Here is a 22,931-nt window from a genome sequence, read left to right as displayed (position 1 = left end):
TTCTGTACATGGAATGCTATCATATTTATTTTTACTTTTATTGCTGAAATGCTGCCGATAGATTTCTTTGACTTCACTCCTCCACTAGATTTTTCTAAATTAACTCATTCACTGCCATTGACAGCTATAGACGTCAAAATTTTATTTTAACTATTTTTATTAGTTTAACATTTTTTTTCCATTTTTGTTTACAAGAGTATGAAAAAACAGATTTCTTTGGTACATGCAGAACAGATATAAAATGTGTGATTAATCGTGAGTTAACTAGTGAAGTCATGCGATTAATTACGATTACAAATTTTAATTGCCTGATGCCCCTAATTTTGAATAATCTTTTCTTTTTTTTTATTTAAAAAAAATATATAAAAATTAATAATGTTTTTTTCTTTTTTTTGATAAAAATATAAAAAATTAGGGGCATCGGGCGATTACAATTTTTAAACGTAATTAATCACATGACTTCACTAGTTAACTCCCGATTTAAAAATATATATAATTAAAAAAAATGTATAATGTTTTTTTTAAAGACATTTTTTTTTTAATTAGGAGCGTTGGGCGATTACAATTTTTAAATGTAATTAATCGCATGACTTCACTAGTTAACTCACGATTAATCACTAATTTTATATCTGTTCTAATACAAAAAAAAACTCGGTTTGCATACTTTTGTTAACAAAAGTGGGAAAAAACTAATAGAAATAGTTCAAATGAATTTTTGACGTCTATAGCCGTCAATGGCAGAGAATGAGTTAAGATCAGTGTCCCTCCATAATGTTGCTGATTTACCTGATTAATGCTGGGAAATCCACTAGTTTAGTCATTCTTTTGATTGATGTTACCAATCTTTTTTATAGTAGTGATAATTATCATGAGCTCTTAACTACTATGAACCACGAACTATGCATATTGAAAAAATGGATGGACATAAATAAATGATCCTTAAATATAAGCAAAACTAAAGTGATGCTGTTTGGTAATAAAAAAATGAATCCTGGATTACAAATAAATATTGATGGTGCGTTAATTGAAATTGTGGTTGAAAATAAATTCTTGGGAGTAATAATTGATAGTAAATTGTCTTGGAAACCCCACGTCAGACATGTAACATCAAAAATCTCTAAAACCCTAGCAATTTTAAATAAAGCAAAGCATTATCATGATGAGTATGCACTTTGTATTTTATACTGCACCTTGGTTCTTCCATACCTCACATATTGTATTGAAGTTTGGGGAAACACATACCAGAATACAATTAATCCGTTAGTCACTATACAGAAACGTGCTTTGCGCATCATTCATAAGGTTGGTTTTCTGGAGCACACGCATAATTTGTTCATTCAATCTAAGTTGTTAAAATTTCACGATCTTGTGAAATATTTGACATCATCTAATTTTATACAAAGCCTTTAACAAAACATTACCGGCCAGTGTACAAACGTTTTTTCGCAATTAGAGTGTGTGGTCATACACTGAGAGGATATGGAGATTTCACGCTAGCAAAAATCTGAACTACTCGAAAAGTTTTTTGTGTGTCTGTATGTGGTATTAAAATATGGAATAATTTTTGTTTACAATATAAACCCACAGTGTGATTTGGAACCGTAAACTCTTATCCGACTTGTTTCCACCAGAAAGCGGAACGTGTGATAGTTGGTCATACTTATCTCAGCTTTGTAAATAGTGTGACATCATGCATGCTGTTAACAAGTAACAGCAAACGTAAAAAAAAAATTGAATCTATTTTTCACCCAGTGCTTCCATTCCTTTATCAAGCCAAGGCACATACTGTATTTTACATTATAGCCAAATCTCCTGGGCACAGCACCAAACAAATGTAGATACAGTACAGTATATAGATTTATTGCCATCTGAAATTGTTAGTTGGATGAACAGAGCGATATTATTGGCAGTTGAAAAAAAAAAAGAATAATAATTTTTCAGACAAATTAAGTCAAATTGCATAATTTCCCGCGGCACATCTGATAATCTCTCACGGCCCTCTAATCACTATTTTAGATCATGATCAGCATTCAGCATCACTGCAAGTTGGGTGCCGAAATTTTATGAAATGGATGATTCCAATGACTGAACAATTTCTGACAAGGGAAATGTCAATTATTCTATTCCCATAAAAATGTTTGTTAGCTAAAGAAGCCCAATACCTCCTGAACATACACAGTGGAGATGACGTAGCCCCATCTGTAGCGTTCGCAGAGCCAGCAATAGAGGATTTTCAATCTTCTTTAAGAAAGGCAGGTTTGATACACTTGTGTGCTCAGTCCATGCTGCCGTTTCCAGCTGAGTGCCTGTTGAACCCTTTTGCAACATGATGGCAAGGGTTGCCAGATTGAGTGCTGTGGGGCCTGGTGTGATGCCAGCAGGGCCAGGTGGTGGGAATCTGTTGGAGATTAAAGTGCTTGGTGGCTGGCTAACCAGCTCACCCTTGCCCTGACGGTCATGCCACCTCTGGCTGAATGACTTGTGTGGCAGGTGGCATGGAGGGCGGGTCAATGCCTGTCCTTTTCTTCCCGTGGCTGGGGAGGAAGGTGAATGCAAAAGAGCATTTTGTTAGCTTATTAGTGTAATTGCCAAAGTAATTTGGGAACTTTTTTCAAATAATTTAACCAACAAAAAGAGTCCAGTTGCCTTGAATAAACCTTTACAGATTACCGTAACCTGGATAATCCACACAAACAAACAAAAAATAGCAATCATGTTGGTATTTTTTTTAATTGCTATTGTGCCAGTAAATTTAAAAAAGACTTTGGCAATTAAGCTATTAGGCTAACAATTTGCTGCCCCTAATTTCACGATGCAGCCCTCCCTGGAGCAAGTGTAGCGATTTGTGATTTGAATATTCATCTTCAATGCTAAAACCATCAAGCAATAATAATATTAACAATAATAATAATAATAATAATAATGTTTTTTTTTAACTCATTCACTGCCATTGACGGCTATAGACGCCAAAAATTAATTTGAACTATTTCTATTAGTTTCAAATTGTTTTGAGTGTGACAATCTAGAATTTTTTTATTGTACATTTAGAACAGATATAAAATTTGTGATTAATCACGAGTTAACTATTGAAGTCATGCGATTAATTACAATTAAAACATTTAATTGTCTGACGCCCCTAAATTTTACTAATCTTTCCTTTTCTTTTTTTTATTAGGGGCATCAGGTGATTATTATTTTTTAATTATAATTAATCACATAACTTCACTAGTTAACTCAAGATTAATCTGGTTTTTTTTTCTAGGTTTTCATACTCTTGTTAACAAAAGTGGAAAAAAATGTTAAACTAACAGAAATAGTTCAAATAAATTTTTGACGTCTATAGCCGTCAATGGCATTCAAAACGGTTTAATGCAAATCCTAGTCAAAATTTACTGTCAAGCACAACTAAAAGGTAGATTGTTGTGCAGAGCAATTTTGTTCTCACAAGATTATTATTTTTTTTAAACATATCTCTTCAATCACACAAAATTCAGACATAATCATTCTAAATAAGATCATGTAGCTTGGCGGAGCTGTGACATTATAGATGAAAATTGTGGCACCTGTGTTGATGCTTAGGATTACCGTTGATTGCAAAAGGTGTACTGTAAAGTTTTCACTGGATTGTATAACCAGGGTAAATCTGTGATAAAGCTTCACTCATCTCTCATATCCCTCGCTCTGCATATTATCAGCCTATGTACACACACACACACAAACACACACACCCAGGTTTGTTTTACTATCTTTGTGGGGCCATCGCATTGACATAATGCATTTCTTAGCCCCTTCCCCTAACCCCCAACCATCAAAAATGATTGCCTACCCCTATTCCTTACCCTTCCCTCAACCATAACCCAATTCAAACGTAAACTCTAAAAGTCTTGACCCTCAAAAAGAGGTCTAAAATGGCCCCACATGGACGGGTGGGCCCCACAACTCTGTGAAATCCTGAAATGTTGGCCCCACTATGTTACAAAAACAAGACCACACACACACACACACACACACACACACACACACACACACACACACACACAAAAACAACACACCATCCACACTTGCAAAAAGGTTGAACTGGATAATATCTCTATTTGAGAGATACAGTTTGTGTGACTACATTTATATATGCCCGGTGCCCACCCTCCCCACATTTTTCTTGCTTACAAAGTTTCACATGGAAATAAAAAGATAAGAATTCCTAAAATAGGCTGCATGTATTTCTGTGGGTTTCTGTGTCCTCACTCGACCCAGTAGACCTGTGACTAATTAATGAAGATGCCTATGTTTAATATTAATCTAGTTGTGATTTTTGCCAAGGATTCCTGGCCTCTTTTACAGTGTACAGATTGCAGAGTCTAATCTGGATGGTACTGCACCAACTTCGGTGTGGGGGGAAACGGCAAGATAATGATCATCTAAATGTTCACATTGTTCACATTTAGATGATACCAATTACAATTACAAATTAAAATGAATTTAAGTCACATAGGAATCCATAGGTATGGTAGAGTGTGAATGAGACTGGGCATGGATCTGTATCAGATTCTGACAGTAAAACAGGAGCAAAAATATACCAAGGTTTCACAGTGTCACTGTATTAAAATTATAGCTCTAAAATGTAAAATGTATTATTTTGAAATGTTTGGGAAAATAACAATATTCCACTCTTAGGTGCATTAGTAAACATTAAACGTTAAAATAATTGAATTTTTCTGAACAAAATATGAATCTACTCAAATGTATTAACTTATTTCTATTTACTAACTTATTTCTGACCAAATGAGTAGCTACTTCTTTGATCTTCTCCACTTTAAGCAAACTAATGCTAGCCATGCTAGTTAGCTAATCTTACTTGGTAGCAAGTCAACTGTATTTGTTTTACCAACTGTTGACACGTTATCTTTCGTAGCTAATTGCAAACCTTCAGTTGAAGATAACACTACAGTAATGTATTATTAGCATTACTTAGCTCTCGTAAATGCGCTCTTGTAAATGTAATATTGGAAGTATATAGCCACTCTTAGTACGCACGATTTGCATATCCTTAATCTACCAATCTACGGTACCTGACAAATTGTCAAAAGAAACAACTTTTTGACAAGATGGATTAGTCGACGAGCTCACTGACTGCTCACACTAACAACGGGAGGGGAAGGGGTCATGCCATTTTGACTGCACTGACGAAACAAAAAAAGAAGAAGATAAAAACAGCCCATACCACTGACTTAGGCTAAGTGAGACATTACCATTTGCCTTTTGCCTACAAATGATTATTAAATCCACATTTTTATTTCATTTACAGTCAGCCAAGCACATGTGCATATCCACAAAGTCTCATGGATGTCCGTGACAGATTTTGCATAGACCTGCTAATTAACACGCAAACCAACCAACTTTTGCACTTACATGTAGTTATTAATATTGAAATGAGTGTTCATGACAAAGAAGAGTCATTTAATTTAAGCGAAGCAAACACATTTGAATCGATATGCAGTCAGGCAGGCAGGTAATGCATCGAATACATAATAGGATGCAATTACAAAGTCACACCTGCTTTCCAACTGAATCATAATAACGTATATTACCCCAATCTTATTGGGCAGAGACAGTTTACAGACACACACAGAACCGAAGAAACCGTCATGACTCAATGTTATTACACCGCGAAACAAGGCAAAATGTTGTATTTGCACTGCTCATCTCATCCAGCACTCGAGAGCAGGGGGCAGGATTTGCAGAAATGGAGAAGCCAGACTGGAAGCAGGTAAGTGTCAGACAAGCCAAGCCAAGAGGCAGCAGAAAGTGGTGATAGAGACACAATGGGAGAGAGGAACAGTTTGTAGGTGGCAGCGAGACAAGCTTTTTGTTTAGGGAACACAGGTGGCTCACCAGGAAGCTCTTGGCAAGTGGTTCAAAGCAACATAGTCGAAATCAATCTTTCACAGCGTGCCCAAACACACTCTCTCAGACCTGGACCGGTGTTCACTCAATAGCAAACACAAACAGCTCCACAAGACTAACGAAAAGCAACATTTTACTGTGTGTGACCATGTGTTTCTTTCGTGAGCTAAATTTATACACTCAGTTAATTGGTGGCCACTGCTAAGAACCGTACAAGACCAGCCAACCAAACACACACACACATGCGCACAGTCTATCTCTTTTTCTCTGATCTTATATATTCATGCATTGCTAGTTTGTTCCACTAGGTTGACTTTCAGACTGCCTTAGTAATTGCCACTATATTCTCGGCATTGATTTCCCCTCCTCTACTACACACTGAAATGCATGCATCAACACTAGAGCACTACTTAGAAATGCCTCTTGCCTATAAATCTGTCTTCAGAATAAGCCGTAAGTGATTTGCTTATACGCTATACAACTACAGTGGTGCCTTACAATACGAGTGACCCAAGTTTTTCCAGTTGTTTTGTTGTTTCAAATATGAGCACTGTACGGCGGCATTGAAATCAATTTAACAAATGTTGGCAGTGAACTATTCTTCAAGCTGTTTTATGTAAAGACAATTACTCACTGTTAAAATAACCACTCTTTGCCTTCTGCTAGCTTGATGCTAACACGTAATGCCAAACACCATAGACATGCTAACGATTAGCATCAATTGTTGCAGTGTTATAAACCTTTAGCAACTGTCTATTTGAACATAAACAATGCAGTGACACGTAAGTAGATCATATAACAATACTCAAAGGCATATATTGTCTATCCTTTGCAAAAACAACTAATATTACCACAATTTATTGAGTCACCTAGAGTAGTTGTGAAAGTCTTCTTTTGTGTCCTCATGACTGAAAGTTGCACAGACCAGCAAAAGTTGCAAATTAATAAATTAATCCTTCATGCACAAACGTATTATTTATATCTGAATTACTAGAATGTTGATAAAGTGTGATATTATAAAGTACTATTTTCTTTTAAAAACATTATGAAAATGTTTGTTGTTGTTGTTTTAAGGATGCTGAATTACACTTGTGACTACAATGGCATTTATGATCATTTCATTGGGGAAGGTTGAGCGTATGGCCACGAAACAAATTGTACTCAAATCTCAAGGCTTATTCCATAGTCCATGTGTTCTTTCATTGATGATATAAAATTAAGGTAAGACAGCATGTATTCTAAATCAAGTAGTGAGATTGTTCCTATCAACACATCCACCATTCCACTAGTTGTAAAAATAACAACTCCTGCACAGTCTCAGGCAATGTTGTGTTCGCTTGCTGCTTTGGGTGATTTGAAGGAGATTGACAACATTGGGACCACCTGGTGCACGTGTGTGAGTCATGCATGCTAAACCTGATTACATGATGTGAACAGTGTTTGTGTGTGTATCCGTTGATGTCGCGTGTGTGTGTATGTAGATATGTGGGCCGGCAGGATGGGGGGTCTGCAGAGAGAGATAACCGCTCAAATCTGTCCTCTCCTTCTACTCACACCCATCTTTTCAGACCTCTGAAGGCTTACCTCTAGGTTTATCCTGCTCAGCGCACGGACAATCTCACACACATACACGCACGTGCGCACACACACACACACACACACACACACACACACTTGAATCCTCACTTCAACCCTGAGCCCAACTTTCAAGATATAGGGCTGGAAAATGAGTCATTTACATTCACCTGTCACAGCATTAGTTGGCGTTTCTTTGCTGTTTTCCATCTAAAATAGCATTAATATTCACTTCTTTCATTAATTCAAAAAAGATTTCTGTTTCGTCGCCCCCCCAAACATACCTTACTTTATCGTCCGACATTGCTTTGGGACTACAAATGTACGTGTGACATAATATCCAGTCAAAACGTGCAACGGTCTTGCTAGCGTTTATTCGCAAAACCTGTTTCCATCGCCAAAATTTGCATTTTCCTTTTTTTTTATACGCTTCAAAATCCACCTCCTCGAAGCGGAAAAAAGTTTTTGTGAATTTTTTTTATATCTGTTCTAATACAAAAAAAACTCGGTTTGCATACTTTTGTTAACAAAAGTGGGAAAAAACTAATAGAAATAGTTCAAATGAATTTTTGACGTCTATAGCCGTCAATGGCAGAGAATGAGTTAAGATCAGTGTCCCTCCAAAATGTTGCTGATTTACCTGATTAATGCTGGGAAATCCACTAGTTTAGTCATTCTTTTTGCTGATGATACCAATCTTTTTTATAGTAGTGATAATTATCATGAGCTCAGTGAGTTTAGCGAATTTCTAGCGTTTCCATTCAATTGTAACTTCACATTTCTTGAAAATTCTAATAAAAATGGGCGGATGTAAACCCAACTTGTGTGTATGCCTTTTTGAAAGTTTGAGTCTGCTTTGTTGAGTTGCGTGGAAGAGACTCATGTGGACGTGCTATTGGTCAGCTATTTCCTGGCTATATTATTAGTAACTGTTCTCAACAGTATAGTTAAGGCTATGGCTAGTTCTCTAAGAATGTGCTTTTGATTACTGTATTTTGTTACTGTTTGTTGAATAACGCAATTGGAAGTTCATCAGCAGCTGTTTCCATATTCCCTACGTCTAGATATAGGTGCCGAACGCAAGTGGCCGAGTTTTTGAAGATTAGGTTTGCATGACACATCACTCCATCGGCTTACGGAAGCAGTGTCAGCGCTGACGTCCCAAATTAGCATTCTTACCACCCATGTTGATGAGTTGTCCTTCCACGAGGCGTCTGGCATGTCAACAGCTACTATCGGCACTTTCGATGGAAAGGAGCCAAACTTGCCACACCCGTAGCACTATTCAGGTGAGATCGGCCAATGTGGAGAATTTCTACACCAATGCAGCCTTATTTTTGATCACCAGCCTCATAAAAAATGTTCAGACAGCTCTAAGATTGGGAACATTATGAACCTCTTGACGAGTCGGGCCGCCTCATGGGCGTTCGCAGCAAGCAAAATCGACCCCGCATTGCGCACAACATTGTCAGAGTTTGTAGCTGAGTTTCGCAATGTTTTTGACCACCCCGTCAAGGGCAAGGAAGCAGGCTGCCGTCTGCCGTCGTTTAAGCAAGGGAGTATGTCAGCAGCCGACTACTCCATTTCCTTTCGTATATTGGCGACAGAGAGCCTTTTTGACAAGACAGCGCTGTGCAGTATTTTTCGCTTGGGGCTCAGTCCTACCCTGAAGGACGAGTTGGCGGCTCGGGACGAGACCTCAAGCCTGGAGGAGCTCATCAGATTGACCATACGGCTGAACAACCAGATCCAGGAGTGACGTCGGGAGAAGACCCAGGAGGAATGTTCACCATCAGGTTTCTTCATCCGTGTGTGGGGGCCGGCGCCGTTCCAGTTACGGCTCATCCTCCACCCAGGGATGCAGCTGGCGGGAGGGCGTCTCACACCACTAGAGAGAAAACGGCGGGTCGCCGCCCGTCTGTGCTTCTCCTGTGGTATGCTAGGTGTGCCCATGCCAGCCGGACAAGAGGGACCACAACGCATTCACTAAGGTCCATCCCGGCAATCAGAACTGTAAGAACCAGCCGGCAGACACAGGGGGCGCCCGGTCACTCAAAAGCAAACGACTGCAACTACAGGGGGAGGTGTCGGGTTATGGAGCCAGGGCTGAGATTTCGGCTCTGGTGAATTCGGGGGCAGATGACTGACTGTTTTGTGGACATCAAAGTTGTGAACAAACTGAAATGCCCAGTGTTCGCACTAGACAAACCACGTATAGTCCATGACCTCGATGGTCGTCTACTCACCGTGGCCACACACACACCACCGACACCCTTCGTCTTTGCGTTTTGGGGAACCACGTGGAGGATCGTAAATTCTTTGTAGCTAAAATGCAACGGGCTCTCGTCGTGTTGGTTAAAACTACACAACCCGGACATTGATTGGAGTAAACCTGAGATCACAAACTGGAGCCTGTTCTGCCACGCTAACTGCCTCAGGTCACATGCACATTCCACCCTCACTAGGGAAATCAAGCCTCCAAATCTAGAAAATGTACCTACTGAATAATGACTTACACCTTGTATTTTGTAAAGATCGTGCACAGTCTCTACTCCCCACCGGCCGTACAATTGCGCAATTGACTTGGTACCAAACGCACCACTCCCCAACGCTCGGGTGTACCAAATTTCCAAGGCTGAGCAGCAGGCCCTGCACAATTACATTATTTCCTCTCTAGCTTCAGGATTAATTCGTCCATCCACCTCTCCAGTGGGGGCCGGTTTCTTCTTTACTGATAAGAAAGACAAAGCACTGAGGCCCTGCCGTAGACTACCAGGGATTGAACAAGATCACGGTTAAAAACTAATACCCACTCCCGTTGTTGGACTCAGCTTTTGCTCCATTACAGTCTGCCACCGTGTTCTCGAAGCTAGACCTACGTAACGCTTATTATCTGGTTAGAATACGAGAGGGGGATGAGTGGAAGACGGCATTCAATACTCCTATGAGCCACTACGGGTATCTAGTCATGCCTCGGCGGTTTTCCAAAACTTAGTTAACGATGTTCTGCGTGAAATGCTCAATCAGTTTTGCTTTGTGTATCTTGAAAATATTTTGATATTTTCTAGAAATCTCCAGGCACACCGACAACACGTCCGGCTGGTCTTGCGACGTCTGCTAGAAAATTCCACACTACCACGTTCCGTTCTTGGGGTTTTCGCCTGATGTGCATAAAGTGCTGTATAAGTGCACTCCATTTACTATTTTGATCAAAATTGGATTTTTCATTTGTTGGATTATGATTTTTTTTCAGGAAAAGTACGAAAAGTAACCGATTCAAGTTAATTCAGTGTTCGCTTGTTAACATGAACGGGAATAGTGAACGCAGATTTTGGGTGTGAGTCCGAGCTCCAATTACAATAATGTTTGGATTTGCCACTATGACTGTTCAGTAATTGTACTGTAAAGTACTCTGATGTGCTGCAAACTACAGTACAACCGCAACAATTGGCATCGTTCAATATTTAAGTAGCACGCTTTAAAGCTGGAAAAAAAAAAAGAAGGAAACTGGCAATGGAAATTACTTCTGCCAATTCAAAACGCACACACACACCATACTTTGCTTCAAAGAAAATGAGCTCTAACTTTATTCTGATTTGCTCCCTTTTACGCATTTTTTTCCTCAGGAGTGATACAGAGTTGACCTCACCTTTCTTCGCTCAACCCACATTCAAAACCACTCTGCATCAAATGGATTTTCTCTACCTTGTGCATTATTTCCTCTTTTCCAAACACCTTTTGGGGGTCAGACAGACCAGGCTATGTCAAGGAGATTCTTAAGATGTCCAAGCTGTACTGACAATTCCTTAAAGCTGCTCAGCACCACTGCCCCGCCTCTCCAGCAGCGATGCCATCATTGGCGTGCGGGTCGCTAGAAGTCTGACTGATGCTTCCCCAGTGAGAAATGCTTTTGTTCTGATCTACGACTGCCATGCATGCCAAGTGGTTTACAGTGGCCGCAGAAAAGGTCTTTATTTCCTCAGAGAGTTTCCTCAAAGGAGGATTTGTACGCTTGCTGCACTGGTCAGCACATGCAGACAGCTCCACCCTGCATGAGATGCACAACGCAGCAATTTCAAAGAGATGGTCAAAAACCTTCAGGGTTTCCATTAACATTGTCATGGATATGCAGATTTTGCATAAAAAATACTCGCAGCTCAGTTTGACACTTGAGCCTCCAGCACACAAGACTGATCGTTAATCTTACCTGATGTTTCACCTTTTAAAAACACCAGCCGCTCTGCTTTTACCACCATTCTACTTGAGGGGATTTGGGGACGATTAATGAGTCTATCAAACTGGATTAAGACAGGACACGAGCACACTGTAAATTCTGTGTTGTCACATGGCATCTTCAAAAGTGATGGGATTTTGTTGTTTTACCCTCAACTCGGATTCACCATCAAATCCCCTGAAATAATCTCTTTCATGTGGAACAAACATCACTGTCAGAACGGTACGGGTAGGATCGTCATCCAAATATTGACAGCTGATGAACAAGGATATATTTTCTGGTGAAAAAAATGGCAAAAGCAAATGATATGGTAAAACTTGGGGATTAAAGGCCCAAAAGCAACATGCAACCTGAATTAATCACCTGTTTGTGCACACCTCCGCCACAGGTGCAGCCTCCAGGAGGACACGAGGCCAGACTCGGCCTCGACAAAGAATGGCGGCCGGAATGCTAATAAAGTTGGATTCAATCAGATTGGAAGTAGTCTTTTGGCAATTCATGGCTTTAAAATTAGAATTCTTGTTGTGCATTCAGAGGCTCACACCAAGTCTCTCACACAGCCGGAGCCTTATTTCGGCTAGAACTGAGACACCTTTGTGTTATCTTCTGATGGAAGGAAATATTCTAAATCCTTTTGCAATCGCACAGTCTATTAAAAAAGTATATTTTATCATCACTACCATTGAACAGAATCATCACATCTTCAAAACCATCCACCAACCATGTTTTTGTGTCCCATTGACATTGCATTGTCAAGAGAGTATGCCAGTTTCTACACTTAAGATTGGTAATTTTCACACCACTGCAAACTACACACAATAATAAGCAATCAATCCATTGTGTTCCAATTTAAACTGAGCAAAAATATATTTGCGAAGCAAGATTCTTAATACACCTCTTGTATTGGTTCCAATAACTTAACTTGACATATTGGGGCATATTTTTGAGGGTATAACAGTATATATTGTACAAACATGATTGCCAGCCTATTTCCTTGCACTTCCAACTATACATAGATGTATGTGAGCTTTTCACCACCCCCCCTCCCACACCACACCTGTGTGTGGCCTCTCTGCACTGTGGCAAACAGCTGTATTATGTCATTAGTCATATTAGGAGGGGATTAGTAAGAGAAACCGTTTTAAGGACGTGATCCCGGGGAGGGGGTGCCACATACTGCTTGTATTACTGTCAGCTCGGCCTCCTGAGTAGACTGAGAGTTTCTTTTCCGGCATCTCTCAATAGGATCTGTAAAGTAACTTGACACACAGAGGTGCACCCCCTGCTGGAGTTCAGTCTCCTTCCAGTGTGCATTTCTCATCTTTGAAAGTGCTTGTATTGGAGAGTCAATGTCACCAAGGTGCCTTTGGGACTTGCCCATTTCATTTAAAAAAAAAAAAAAAAAATTTGGATTTTCAATTGAACTTCATTCATTGAATATGATATTCAGTGTTTTAAGTTGATATTATGCTGTTAGAAATGTTCACCATCAGGTTTCTTCTGTTAGAAATGCATATTGCGGCCACACTTTGTCTTTTAATCAATTACCTGCAAAATTGCAATGTAAATAAAAAAGCTAATTAGTATTTCATGAAGACATGGTGAACCTTCATGAAGAAATAGTCAGTGAGCACGTAATTTTTTTTACTGCTTCATATTATGTTCCATTTTCATTTCACTGTTTCGTTTTCATCAGCGCCATAGTAACAATATGTATTTTCCACCATAATTCACAAATAGATTATTTTAAGAAATTTAAATGTGATTCCCAGGATTTGTTTTCATGTTTTGTCTGTATCACAGAGCCTCAGTTTTCATTTTAAACTTGCACAATCGGTGGCTAAGTACTTGTTTGTTCTGCTGTAGTTACAGTTTTACATAATATGTTACATTGCATCTTGCAAATGGTGAATAAAAGGTTAGCAAGCTAAAAAAATTATTTAAAAAAAGTGCAGTGATCATTTGCTGTATCTGCTATTGGAATGAATTAAGTGACTATTATTTGCTGCAGGATGAACCAAAAGTAGTATCGACTTTAAGAAGGGAGGGGTTAACTAAACTGCTGGAATGGAGAGTGTGAGCGGTAGTATGCACAATAAGCAAAAAATGAAGATAAGGTTGGGTCTTACCAATAAATAGTTTATCGATAAACATGGTATTTGTCTGCGGGAGTGAAGAGGGAGTACAGTTCACAGTGGTGCGTGATAAACCATTTTCACACTGCACTCACTCAGTGTGAATTGGTCGCACGGCAGCACGGAAAGACGACTGTGTCCCGATTGCCTCTGTGCCCATTTTTTGGAAGTGCTGACGCAGAAGCCTATCAGCTAGCAAAAACGGAGTCTTTTGCTGCTGGTTTAGGTAAGAAATAGACAACATCTCTATTTTATTGTTGCAAACGAAAGACTTGGCTATGCTGATTTTAAGAAGGAAAAGATGAGCATCGAGATGGGGGTAGAGGCTCGCTGGTTGGGGTAGCTTAGTGACGGTTTGTTGGTGTTCCTGAAGGAAATACATTTGCGTTGTCTGCTTATAAATGGGCAAGAGGTTTACTGATAACATGGTTTATATAGTTGATGTAAATACTAAAGTGTGCTGGACCACGTATAGAACCCTGCGGGACACCACTGAGAATTGCTAACGGGTCTAAGAGAAGGCTTACCATGTTCACAGCTCACTAACTGCATGTGCTGTAAAACCAACATTCCATAATTTTAATGTAACAATTGACAGAATCAAATATCTTTGCCAGATCCACAAAAACAGCGGCACATAAAAATCTTTGGGTACTCTGGCCTCCTCCCAAATTCCAAAAACATACATGCTAGATTCATTAAAAACTGTAAATTGGTCAGTGAATGTGAGTGTACCCTTCTTTTATCCAAAGCTCACTCGTGACCCTGAACAGGATAAGTGGTGGAAAATGAAAAAATGCTTGGATGGCTGATCAATGAGAGTGAGCGGCCGACCGCCCCCAAAATAAAGCTGTGCTCGTTGCTGACACATAAAGCATATTAGTGAATGAAAAATTGCATGAGTAGATGTAGTAATTGCATATGCTGAGGCCTTGCCTGACAACAAGATGGAGGCAGACATAAAAACGAGCGGTTCCACTTAAAAGAACATAATCAAAGACAAAAAGATAAAAGTGCATACACAAACACGGCAAGCAGCAGGACAGGCTTCAAGCTAAACAAGCAAAAGGAGAAAAAATTACCATATGTGTGTGCGTGCGTGTGTGTGTGCGTGCGTGAGTGCGTGTGTGCGTGTTCTCATTATAATCTGTCAACAGAGGCTTTATTCTGTCATTTCGCAGCCTTTGGGACATCATTTGCTCTTCACCTTTCCTTCCTATTCACTACTAGCCACACAAACAGGTCTCCCAAAAAAAGCAGAGAAAGAACACACACACACACAACAGAACCTAATTATTTCGGGCCAATGGTCACCGTGATTACTGTAGTGTTGTTGCTGAAGAAGACAGCTGCAATGTGGTGTCGACTCTATTGAGCTGTCACACGTAATGAGTAAGCCATGACATGGCTGGAGTGCCATTATCTCAATTGGTCCTATTTCATAACTCTTGCTGCTAGTAAGACCACCTTCCGGCCCCCACATGGCGGAAAGTCAAGTCACCACAGACTCATTAGCCAACGGCAGCGAGGGAAAAAAGAAAATTGTCAAAATTTAATTGTGGTTTGGAGTAACGATCTTGAACACCAAGTCAGAAATCTGGTTGCAATTGAGTTTAAGTGACATATTCATGACAAGCAGACACGAGTAGCCACAATTGTACTCGAGTAAGAGTACTGAGTAAGAGTAAATAAAAAAAGAACTACTCAGGAACTTAGTAACTGTTGACTTTGTATGCAGTCATGTCACTGCCAGGCTCTGTTTAATTGGTCAACTAGAGTCCAATGTCACTTGTAGTCCCGTTGGATTTGTGAAACAGTCGTGATGATGTGACAGCACCCACGGCGGAAGTCTCTCTGACTTCAAGCAATAATAGATGAATACAAAGAAAAGTAACGAGCAGAATGTACAGAGAAACTGTAATGTTCCTTCAAAACAAAAATACTCACATAACATTTAAAGGTATGTTTTATTAAAACTACTCTGACATGTGCACTTAATCCTAAAAATCCTTTTGGTAAATGTGAAGGAGTAAATGCATCGTATTGCTACCCACCTCTGACTACATGACATCTGTACATGCATTTGGAAACGTCTCAAACAGTATTAAGTTGACTCACTACTTACGATGTAGAGCGCACTACCTCATTCTCAAAAGAGAAACTATTACTTTAGCGCGTTAACTAACGACAACCTTGACTAATAAATGTAATGAGCTAAGATAGGGAAAGCCTTAAATGAATACAGATTGAATGATGCACGCAAATTAGCCCTCAGTTTATAAATGAGGCAGTGTTTAATGTAAAAGCGCAACGTGTGATTATATTGTGCTATTTCTTGTTACAAGCTAGATAACGCCTATAGGAGACACACAATGCATACTCGTATTTCCATCAGTCAACACATTTTCTAGAGACTATCATAGGTGACTTTGGGTGAGGGGTGGGGTGCAGGAAATAGTAGCCCAAAATAATTTTGACTAGGTCAACCACAAAAAGAAAAAAAAATAATAGAAGTATTTTTTTAAAGTCTGATAGATTTACTGTTTAAAAGAAAGACAGTTTGCTAAACATGCAAGTATATGGACATTATCTGCGCAAATGAAGGGAAACCGATAATGACAGCACGCCACAGTCACTCATAAGGGAGATGGATGGCTTTCAGCTCACATACACGCGGTTCATCACTCATGTCACAGACAAACAAACACACATGCATGTCCTTAGAGTGCATATTCACACCTCCCTCATGTTCTCTAATATTTGGCCCTTATTAACCTTCTGTAAGTGCCACTTGCGCTTCATGTGGTAGACTGCAGTGTCAACAATGGCCATGGAAAACACTTGTGATCACTGGCACACGCACACACACACAGAAAATGTATTTCTGCATAACCTCATTTGTTAACGAGATAGCCCACTGTCCGTGTAGCCATATTGTTCCATTTATCTTTCTGATATTAGCATCTTCCTAGTAATGCTGTACATTTACAGTTGTTTGCTACCATGTTCCCAATACAGACGTGATAACGAGACTATTTCAGAGTGATACAAGCACTCTTCAAAGTAATGTTAGCAATGAAGCTAATGCTAACACGTGTGGTTCAGGCTTATCCACTGATAGTACAAACCACTTAAAAAGGTGATTCGGGTACAAGCAAAATGATTATGAAGCCGTTATTTGATGACAAAGTGACTGATTACATCAAACCATTTCAAATCCTTACAGTATGTCTGCCAAATATTTTATTGTGATATTATACAATTGTATTCCATCAACTCCTTACAGTCATGCTGCTTTTCTACCGCACACATTTCTTCCTCATTTTGCATATCTCTACTCGATGTTAATCTGTTTTCATTGGCAGGAAATCCGGGATTCGATACGTATGCTAGCATAAGTAGCATTATCGTAATTGTTATGCCTTAAGTCTGGGCACTGCACATACCGGTACAATACTCCAGTCTCCACTTTGCTGCAGCGGTCTGTTTGGTGGAGTCAGAGATGAGTGAAAACATATGCAAAGTCTGAGAACTGTGTAGCGTAGTTTTACGCTGACACACTAACTTGAGCAGCTTCATTCACATCAACAGTTATCTGGCGCTATTGTAACATAGCCTATAGTTAGCTAGCTAGTTTTAAGCCTACCTATATTCCCTGAAAACTGTATTCTCCCTTCAGATGGTTCTCTGGTGAGGTTGCATAAGTGTGCCTCGTTGTTGACTGTGAGTGTGCGCGTCACACTGAGAAAAGTGAGAAGGGCAACTTGAAAAAGTGTTCGGGCTTGTATGACCACTTTGGAGTGCCTTTTTGTTGCCCCGACAAGACCCGGTGGGATATTTTCCAGCCCCCAGTGATTTCAAGTGGATATCTTTTGCAATTAGTTAGGTAAGTGTCGGCATAAGACAGATGCTAAAAGTAGCATCCATTTTTCAGGTCATACTTGTAATAATGGTGTTAGATTGAATGTTGAGCAGTTTAAGCACATTCAGGGGATATGTTCACAGCGTTCGAAATAAAACGTGTCAAGTTTGTTAACAAGACTCTTCTGTGGTCTGTCAAATTTATTAGACATTTATTTTCACTTTACAAGGACTTTAATCTCTAACAGCCACATAGAATGAATCAGACCCCTGTTCTCCTCTATTGTTGTTTGTTGGTATGCCTCATTTGGGCTGTTTTCAGTACAGCGCAAGTGAGCCAGTACTTGTCAGTGGGAAAGTAACATAATAACCTAAGATGGTAGATGTTCACTCACAGTGCAGATGACAAGCGATGTCAAAGAATTGAAACGCTCAATACCACTGAGACTGACTATCAGCAGCTTCATTAATTTGTTAATAACTGCAACACTAATCATTATTTAATCTCACTTAGGTGATCCAGCTGTCAGCAACTCCCACTCTACTCGGCAGACTATCGTTCTTGAGGCTCACTTGCATCAGATTTCTCACTGTAGTCCTAAACTCGTCTCCGTTGTGTAGTCAAGGGAGAGAGTAAGAGGCTCGGTAAACAGTGGTTGTGCAAAAATGTTTTGCTCTGTATACCTAGGTAATGGTGGCAGTAATGGAGTTTGTTCATGCTCACGTAATCTGCCCAGCTGCTGTTGCTATTCTTCTTTGACACGCTGCTCCGTTCCACAGCAGGTGCTCCTGTTGTTGGAGCCGTCGCCCATGCTGTCCCGCGCAAGTCATTCGGGAGTAGAGCAACGTACTGTATGTTTGTGTGTGCCTATTTCCAGAAAGAAGTGTGTCTCGAAAAAAAAGAGGAAAAAAATCTGTGCCTATTTGTGTGCACACAGAGTGAGGTGTGTAGTAGGGGGACTGGTAAAAAAAATAAAAAATATATAGATGTGTTTGCATGTTTTAGCTCACCTTTGAGAGGTGGAATAAGGAAGACCAGGAATGGCGGCTAGGAAGGAATTTACAGGACCCGATCTTCCAGAAACAATTTATTTATGTGGGTTACACACATTTTGAGTGGCTACTCGCTCCCTCTGGGCCTCAGCATACAACACACGGCGACTGGAGATAACCAATCAAATGCACAACACTGTTTTATAGGACACCTGCTTTTTATTTATTATCATCTATCTGCTGTTAAAGTCCCTCCATCCATTCCCACCCACCCACACCCTTTTTCTATCCACTCTGGCAAGGTCTCCTTGTCATTCAATCACATTTTCATTCTTGTCCTTTGTTCAGTCTGCACTTTTTTCTTCCCATCAGGCACAGCTGCAGCATAAAGCAAATGAAAAAGAAATCGCCTTTTATAGGACACAATTCTTCTGGTGGCTCTATTTGTCTCATTTCTCGGTCTCGCTTTCGCTCTTTTGTTCACTGGACAGGAGCTTTGACATTATCCCCATGGCCCAGAGGGCTTATTGCTAGAAGAGTAAGATAGAAGTTAGAGAAAAAGATGAAGGCAGTGTTTTAAATGTCTATACTGTTATGTGAACACTGTATTTTGAGTGCATTTTGGGTCGTGTGTGTCTGTATTTAAATGTTTCATGCATACATAAGTACTTTCCTCACCAACCATCAATATAATATACATATATATATATATGTGTGTGTGAACCACAGATATTCTTTTGTCCACATGACGACACCATGTACACATTATAAACCAGAAGAACTCTGACTGTAGTCGGGTTTCCATCTAATTGTTAAAAAAAATGTAAGCAAATTTTATGAAAATGCGACTTATGCCTGTTTCCATCTGTTCTTCTTTTGCGAATATTGAGAGGGGACTCCGCCGCTGTAGGTGGTGGTATACACCATAGAGATGTGATCCACCAGTAATTTAAAAGAAGAAGAAGAACAATAACAGGAAGCGACTGCGCCGTGCGATGACCTCGTATGAGTTTGCTTTTGTAATTCTTAATAAACCGTTTAGCGTTTCTTTGCTGTTTTCCATCTAAAATAGCATTAATATTCACTTCTTTCATTAATTCAAAAAATATTTCTGTCCCCCCCCCCCCCCAACATACCTTACTTTATCGTCCGACATTGCTTTGGGACTACAAATGTACGTGTGACATAATATCCAGTCAAAATGTGCAACGGTCTTGCTAGCATTTATTCGCAAAACCTGTTTCCATCGGCAAAATTGGCATTTTCCTTTTTTTTGATACGCTTCAAAATCCACCTCCTCAAAGCGTAAAAACGTTTTTGCGAATTTTGGGTCCTTTTTCAAATTTCTAGTGTTTCCATTCAATTGTATTGTATAATTCTAATAAAAATGGGTGGATGGAAACCCAACTTGTGTGTGCGTGCATGCCTTTTTGAAAGTTTGAGTCTGCTTTGTTGAGTTGCGTGGAAGAGAGTCAGCTATTTCCTGGCTATATTATTAGTAACTGTTGTCATCAGTATAGTTAAGGCTATGGCTAGTTCTCTAAGAATGTGCTTTTGATTACTGTATTTTGTTACCGTTTGTTGAATAACGCAATTGGAAGTTCATCAGCAGCTGTTTCCATATTCCCTACGTCGAGATATTTCATCTGTTATGGATTACAATTCATTCTAATTAACAGAGGTAAAATACTCTCTTTAATGTAGACCAAAAAATTAGTACTTTATTCATACACAGTACCAAATTTTATACTAAAGAAGCAACACAAAGTGCTTCATAGAAAGGAATTAAATCCCAACTATACCTTTGATGTCTCAGTATCGGTTTAGTGTTAGCTATATTACAGAAAATTCCATAACCAATTTACACATAACAAGTAAAGACAATTGCTGCATTTTTCAGCAATTTCCTTAATTTCACACTAAGAGCATTGAGAAAAAAAATCTGAAAATGCAAATCCTGGGCACAAATAAAGGTGTACAAGTGTGCCATTCTAGTTACATACTGGTGTTTTCCTTGGCATCCTATCAGTCAACAACTTCATCCCACCCTCTCCCCATCACTCCCTGCTGTCAGTCATTTCTCTCTGCAGCTTCTCGATCTCATTAAATTGCAACTTCTCACTCATACTCTTCAGTGGGTCTTGTAGTGAAGTGGGAGCAGGAACAGCTGGATGCCAAAATATAGCTGCAGTTGGAATAACCTTGTTTGTTGCAATTAAAAAACACTTTGCATTCACATGGTGATGCTTTGAGGTTGTAAAAAAAATTATAAAATGAAAGCAATTTGAGAGCCTCAAGGATCAGAAGACGGATGGATGTCACTTGTTACTACCTCTGCATAAACAGATTAGGCCAAAACATTAAAAAAAAAAAAACTCTACTGCACATGATTTTGCCATAACCAGAGAAGTATTGGTATAGGACTATAGAGGTTTGTCTGCACCCCTTCTTTACCATGTATCCATTTATTTTATATACACGTCCTTATTCAGGTTGCAGGTGAGCTGCAGCCTATCCTATAGCTGACTTTGTGTGGGCCACCAGCCAATCACAGGACATATTCTATAACAAACAACCATTCACACTCACATTCACATCTAATACAGACCATTTTAAATCTTCCGTGAACCTTAAGTGCATCTTTTTGGAACGTCGGAGTAACCTACAGGAGCGGAGATTCAAATCCATAATCTCAAACTGTGAAGCACCATGCTGCCCACCCTACTAATGTTATTTTCCTCTCACCGACACTTTTTGAGTGTAGCTTTTCTGTTGGAGCAAGCACCATAAAGGCAAGGTGGCATGGTTCTGTAATAAAGAAACACAAAGCTCTGACTTCATTCCTACCAACCATTTGGGATGAATTTGAAGACCTTGCGCCACACAGATGTTCTTATAAAGAATGAATAAAATTTCCCGTAGACTCAAACATCTAAAAGAGGGTCTTTCCAGAGGTTGAGGGAGGATCGATTCCACACTCTAAATTAATTTTCAATTAATCTCATGGGTATGTGTTCAAATATTAACTCATATATTTTAAATGGTAATTAGGAGAAATTAAAATGGAACACATGTTGAAATATCAACAACGCAAACGCCAACTTTTTGTAGAATAAAAAAAAACTGAATGTGGTCCCACATGTAAGCTAAAAGCAGTATAGTGTGCGCGTGCGTGTGTTGTGAACTCGTACACCCGCAATCATTAGTCTTCGCAATATAATGGCAAGCATAATCATAGCAGATGAGCAGGCAGTTTGACACATTGTTTTGCCCTTTTACAAAATGACACCAGCTTGATGCTTCTCAAATGAAATCTAATTCATTATTATTATTTTTCAATACAATTAAAATAAGCGAGAGTGTTCGTGAACTTTGTTGTCACTTTATCCTCGAAGATGTGCAGGAATCAAACCCAGTTCCATTACCAAGTGTGTGGCATGATCCATACCTGTTGGCGTGGTGTGGTCTGGTTCTGTTATCCCTGAGAGCAGACTTCTATCCTCATTGCCGCTCCGCTAGCCGCGAGAGAAGGGTTCTCATCCCCTCTCCGGTAAAAATTTTCACGGCTTCTGGGACTCGATTGGCGTGGGAAAGTTGCACCATAAACATCCGCCTCCACAGCCGCGCTGCAGAGACAAGACCGCGGCACCAGACAGGTTTTCCTGGTTGCCCTCTCCGGTAAAAGGTCCACTGAAAGTTCCGTGCCCGTCTCCCCTTTTTTGGCACAGGGATGACAGCGAGAGAAACTTAGTTGTGGAGCCCGGCGGCAAACATGGCACAAAAATCCAAGTTAAAGCCGTTCATCAGGCTTTGCTGCGTCCAGAATCCTTCTTTATCCGGTGTGGTGCAAACGAGGAGAACGTGTCGGGACAGATGTGTGCTGCTGTTAGAATAAGACAGGCTGTTGGTTGGTGCCCTCCTGCAGGATGAGATTCTGTGCGTGACAGTCTGTACTCGGGTCACCTGGAAGTGGAGCAGCGCCCTCTAGCGGTCTGATGGGGTGACCGCTGACCAGAGTCAAGAGTCAGAGACTGGGTCCGTGAGTTATTACCAATCAACTTTCAAACTTGAAATTAACAAAAAAAAAATTTGGGAGGGTTTTAGTTGTTAATAGGTGTGGGAACTGGTCTGTCTAGGTATTTAGTCGTGTGCAGTGGTGGACAATCTTTTTTTTTTCTCAAGGGCCACACCTCACATTTTTTTAAACAAACCAACCTAATTTATTTTTA

The 22,931-nt window shown here is 39.8% G+C and overlaps 1 protein-coding gene across 1 annotated transcript in view; it reads right to left on the bottom strand.

Annotated features, from left to right (window-relative positions):
* Positions 1–22,644, bottom strand: part of LOC147179536 (chemokine-like protein TAFA-2) — an 81,413-nt gene extending 58,769 nt beyond the window's left edge. The window contains exon 1 of the mRNA XM_086068694.1: positions 22,151–22,644. The gene's annotated coding sequence lies outside the window, so the exon portion shown is untranslated. The remainder of the gene's footprint in view (positions 1–22,150) is intronic.
* Positions 22,645–22,931: the final 287 nt, after the last annotated feature.

Source organism: Leptonotus elevatus, chromosome 2 (assembly GCF_054856555.1).
Source record: "Leptonotus elevatus isolate MCC_2025b chromosome 2, RoL_Lele_1.0, whole genome shotgun sequence".
NCBI classification, from domain to species: Eukaryota; Metazoa; Chordata; class Actinopteri; order Syngnathiformes; family Syngnathidae; genus Leptonotus; species Leptonotus elevatus.
The sequence above is the reverse complement of the archived record's forward strand: the minus strand, read 5'-3'. Positions and strand labels throughout refer to the sequence as shown.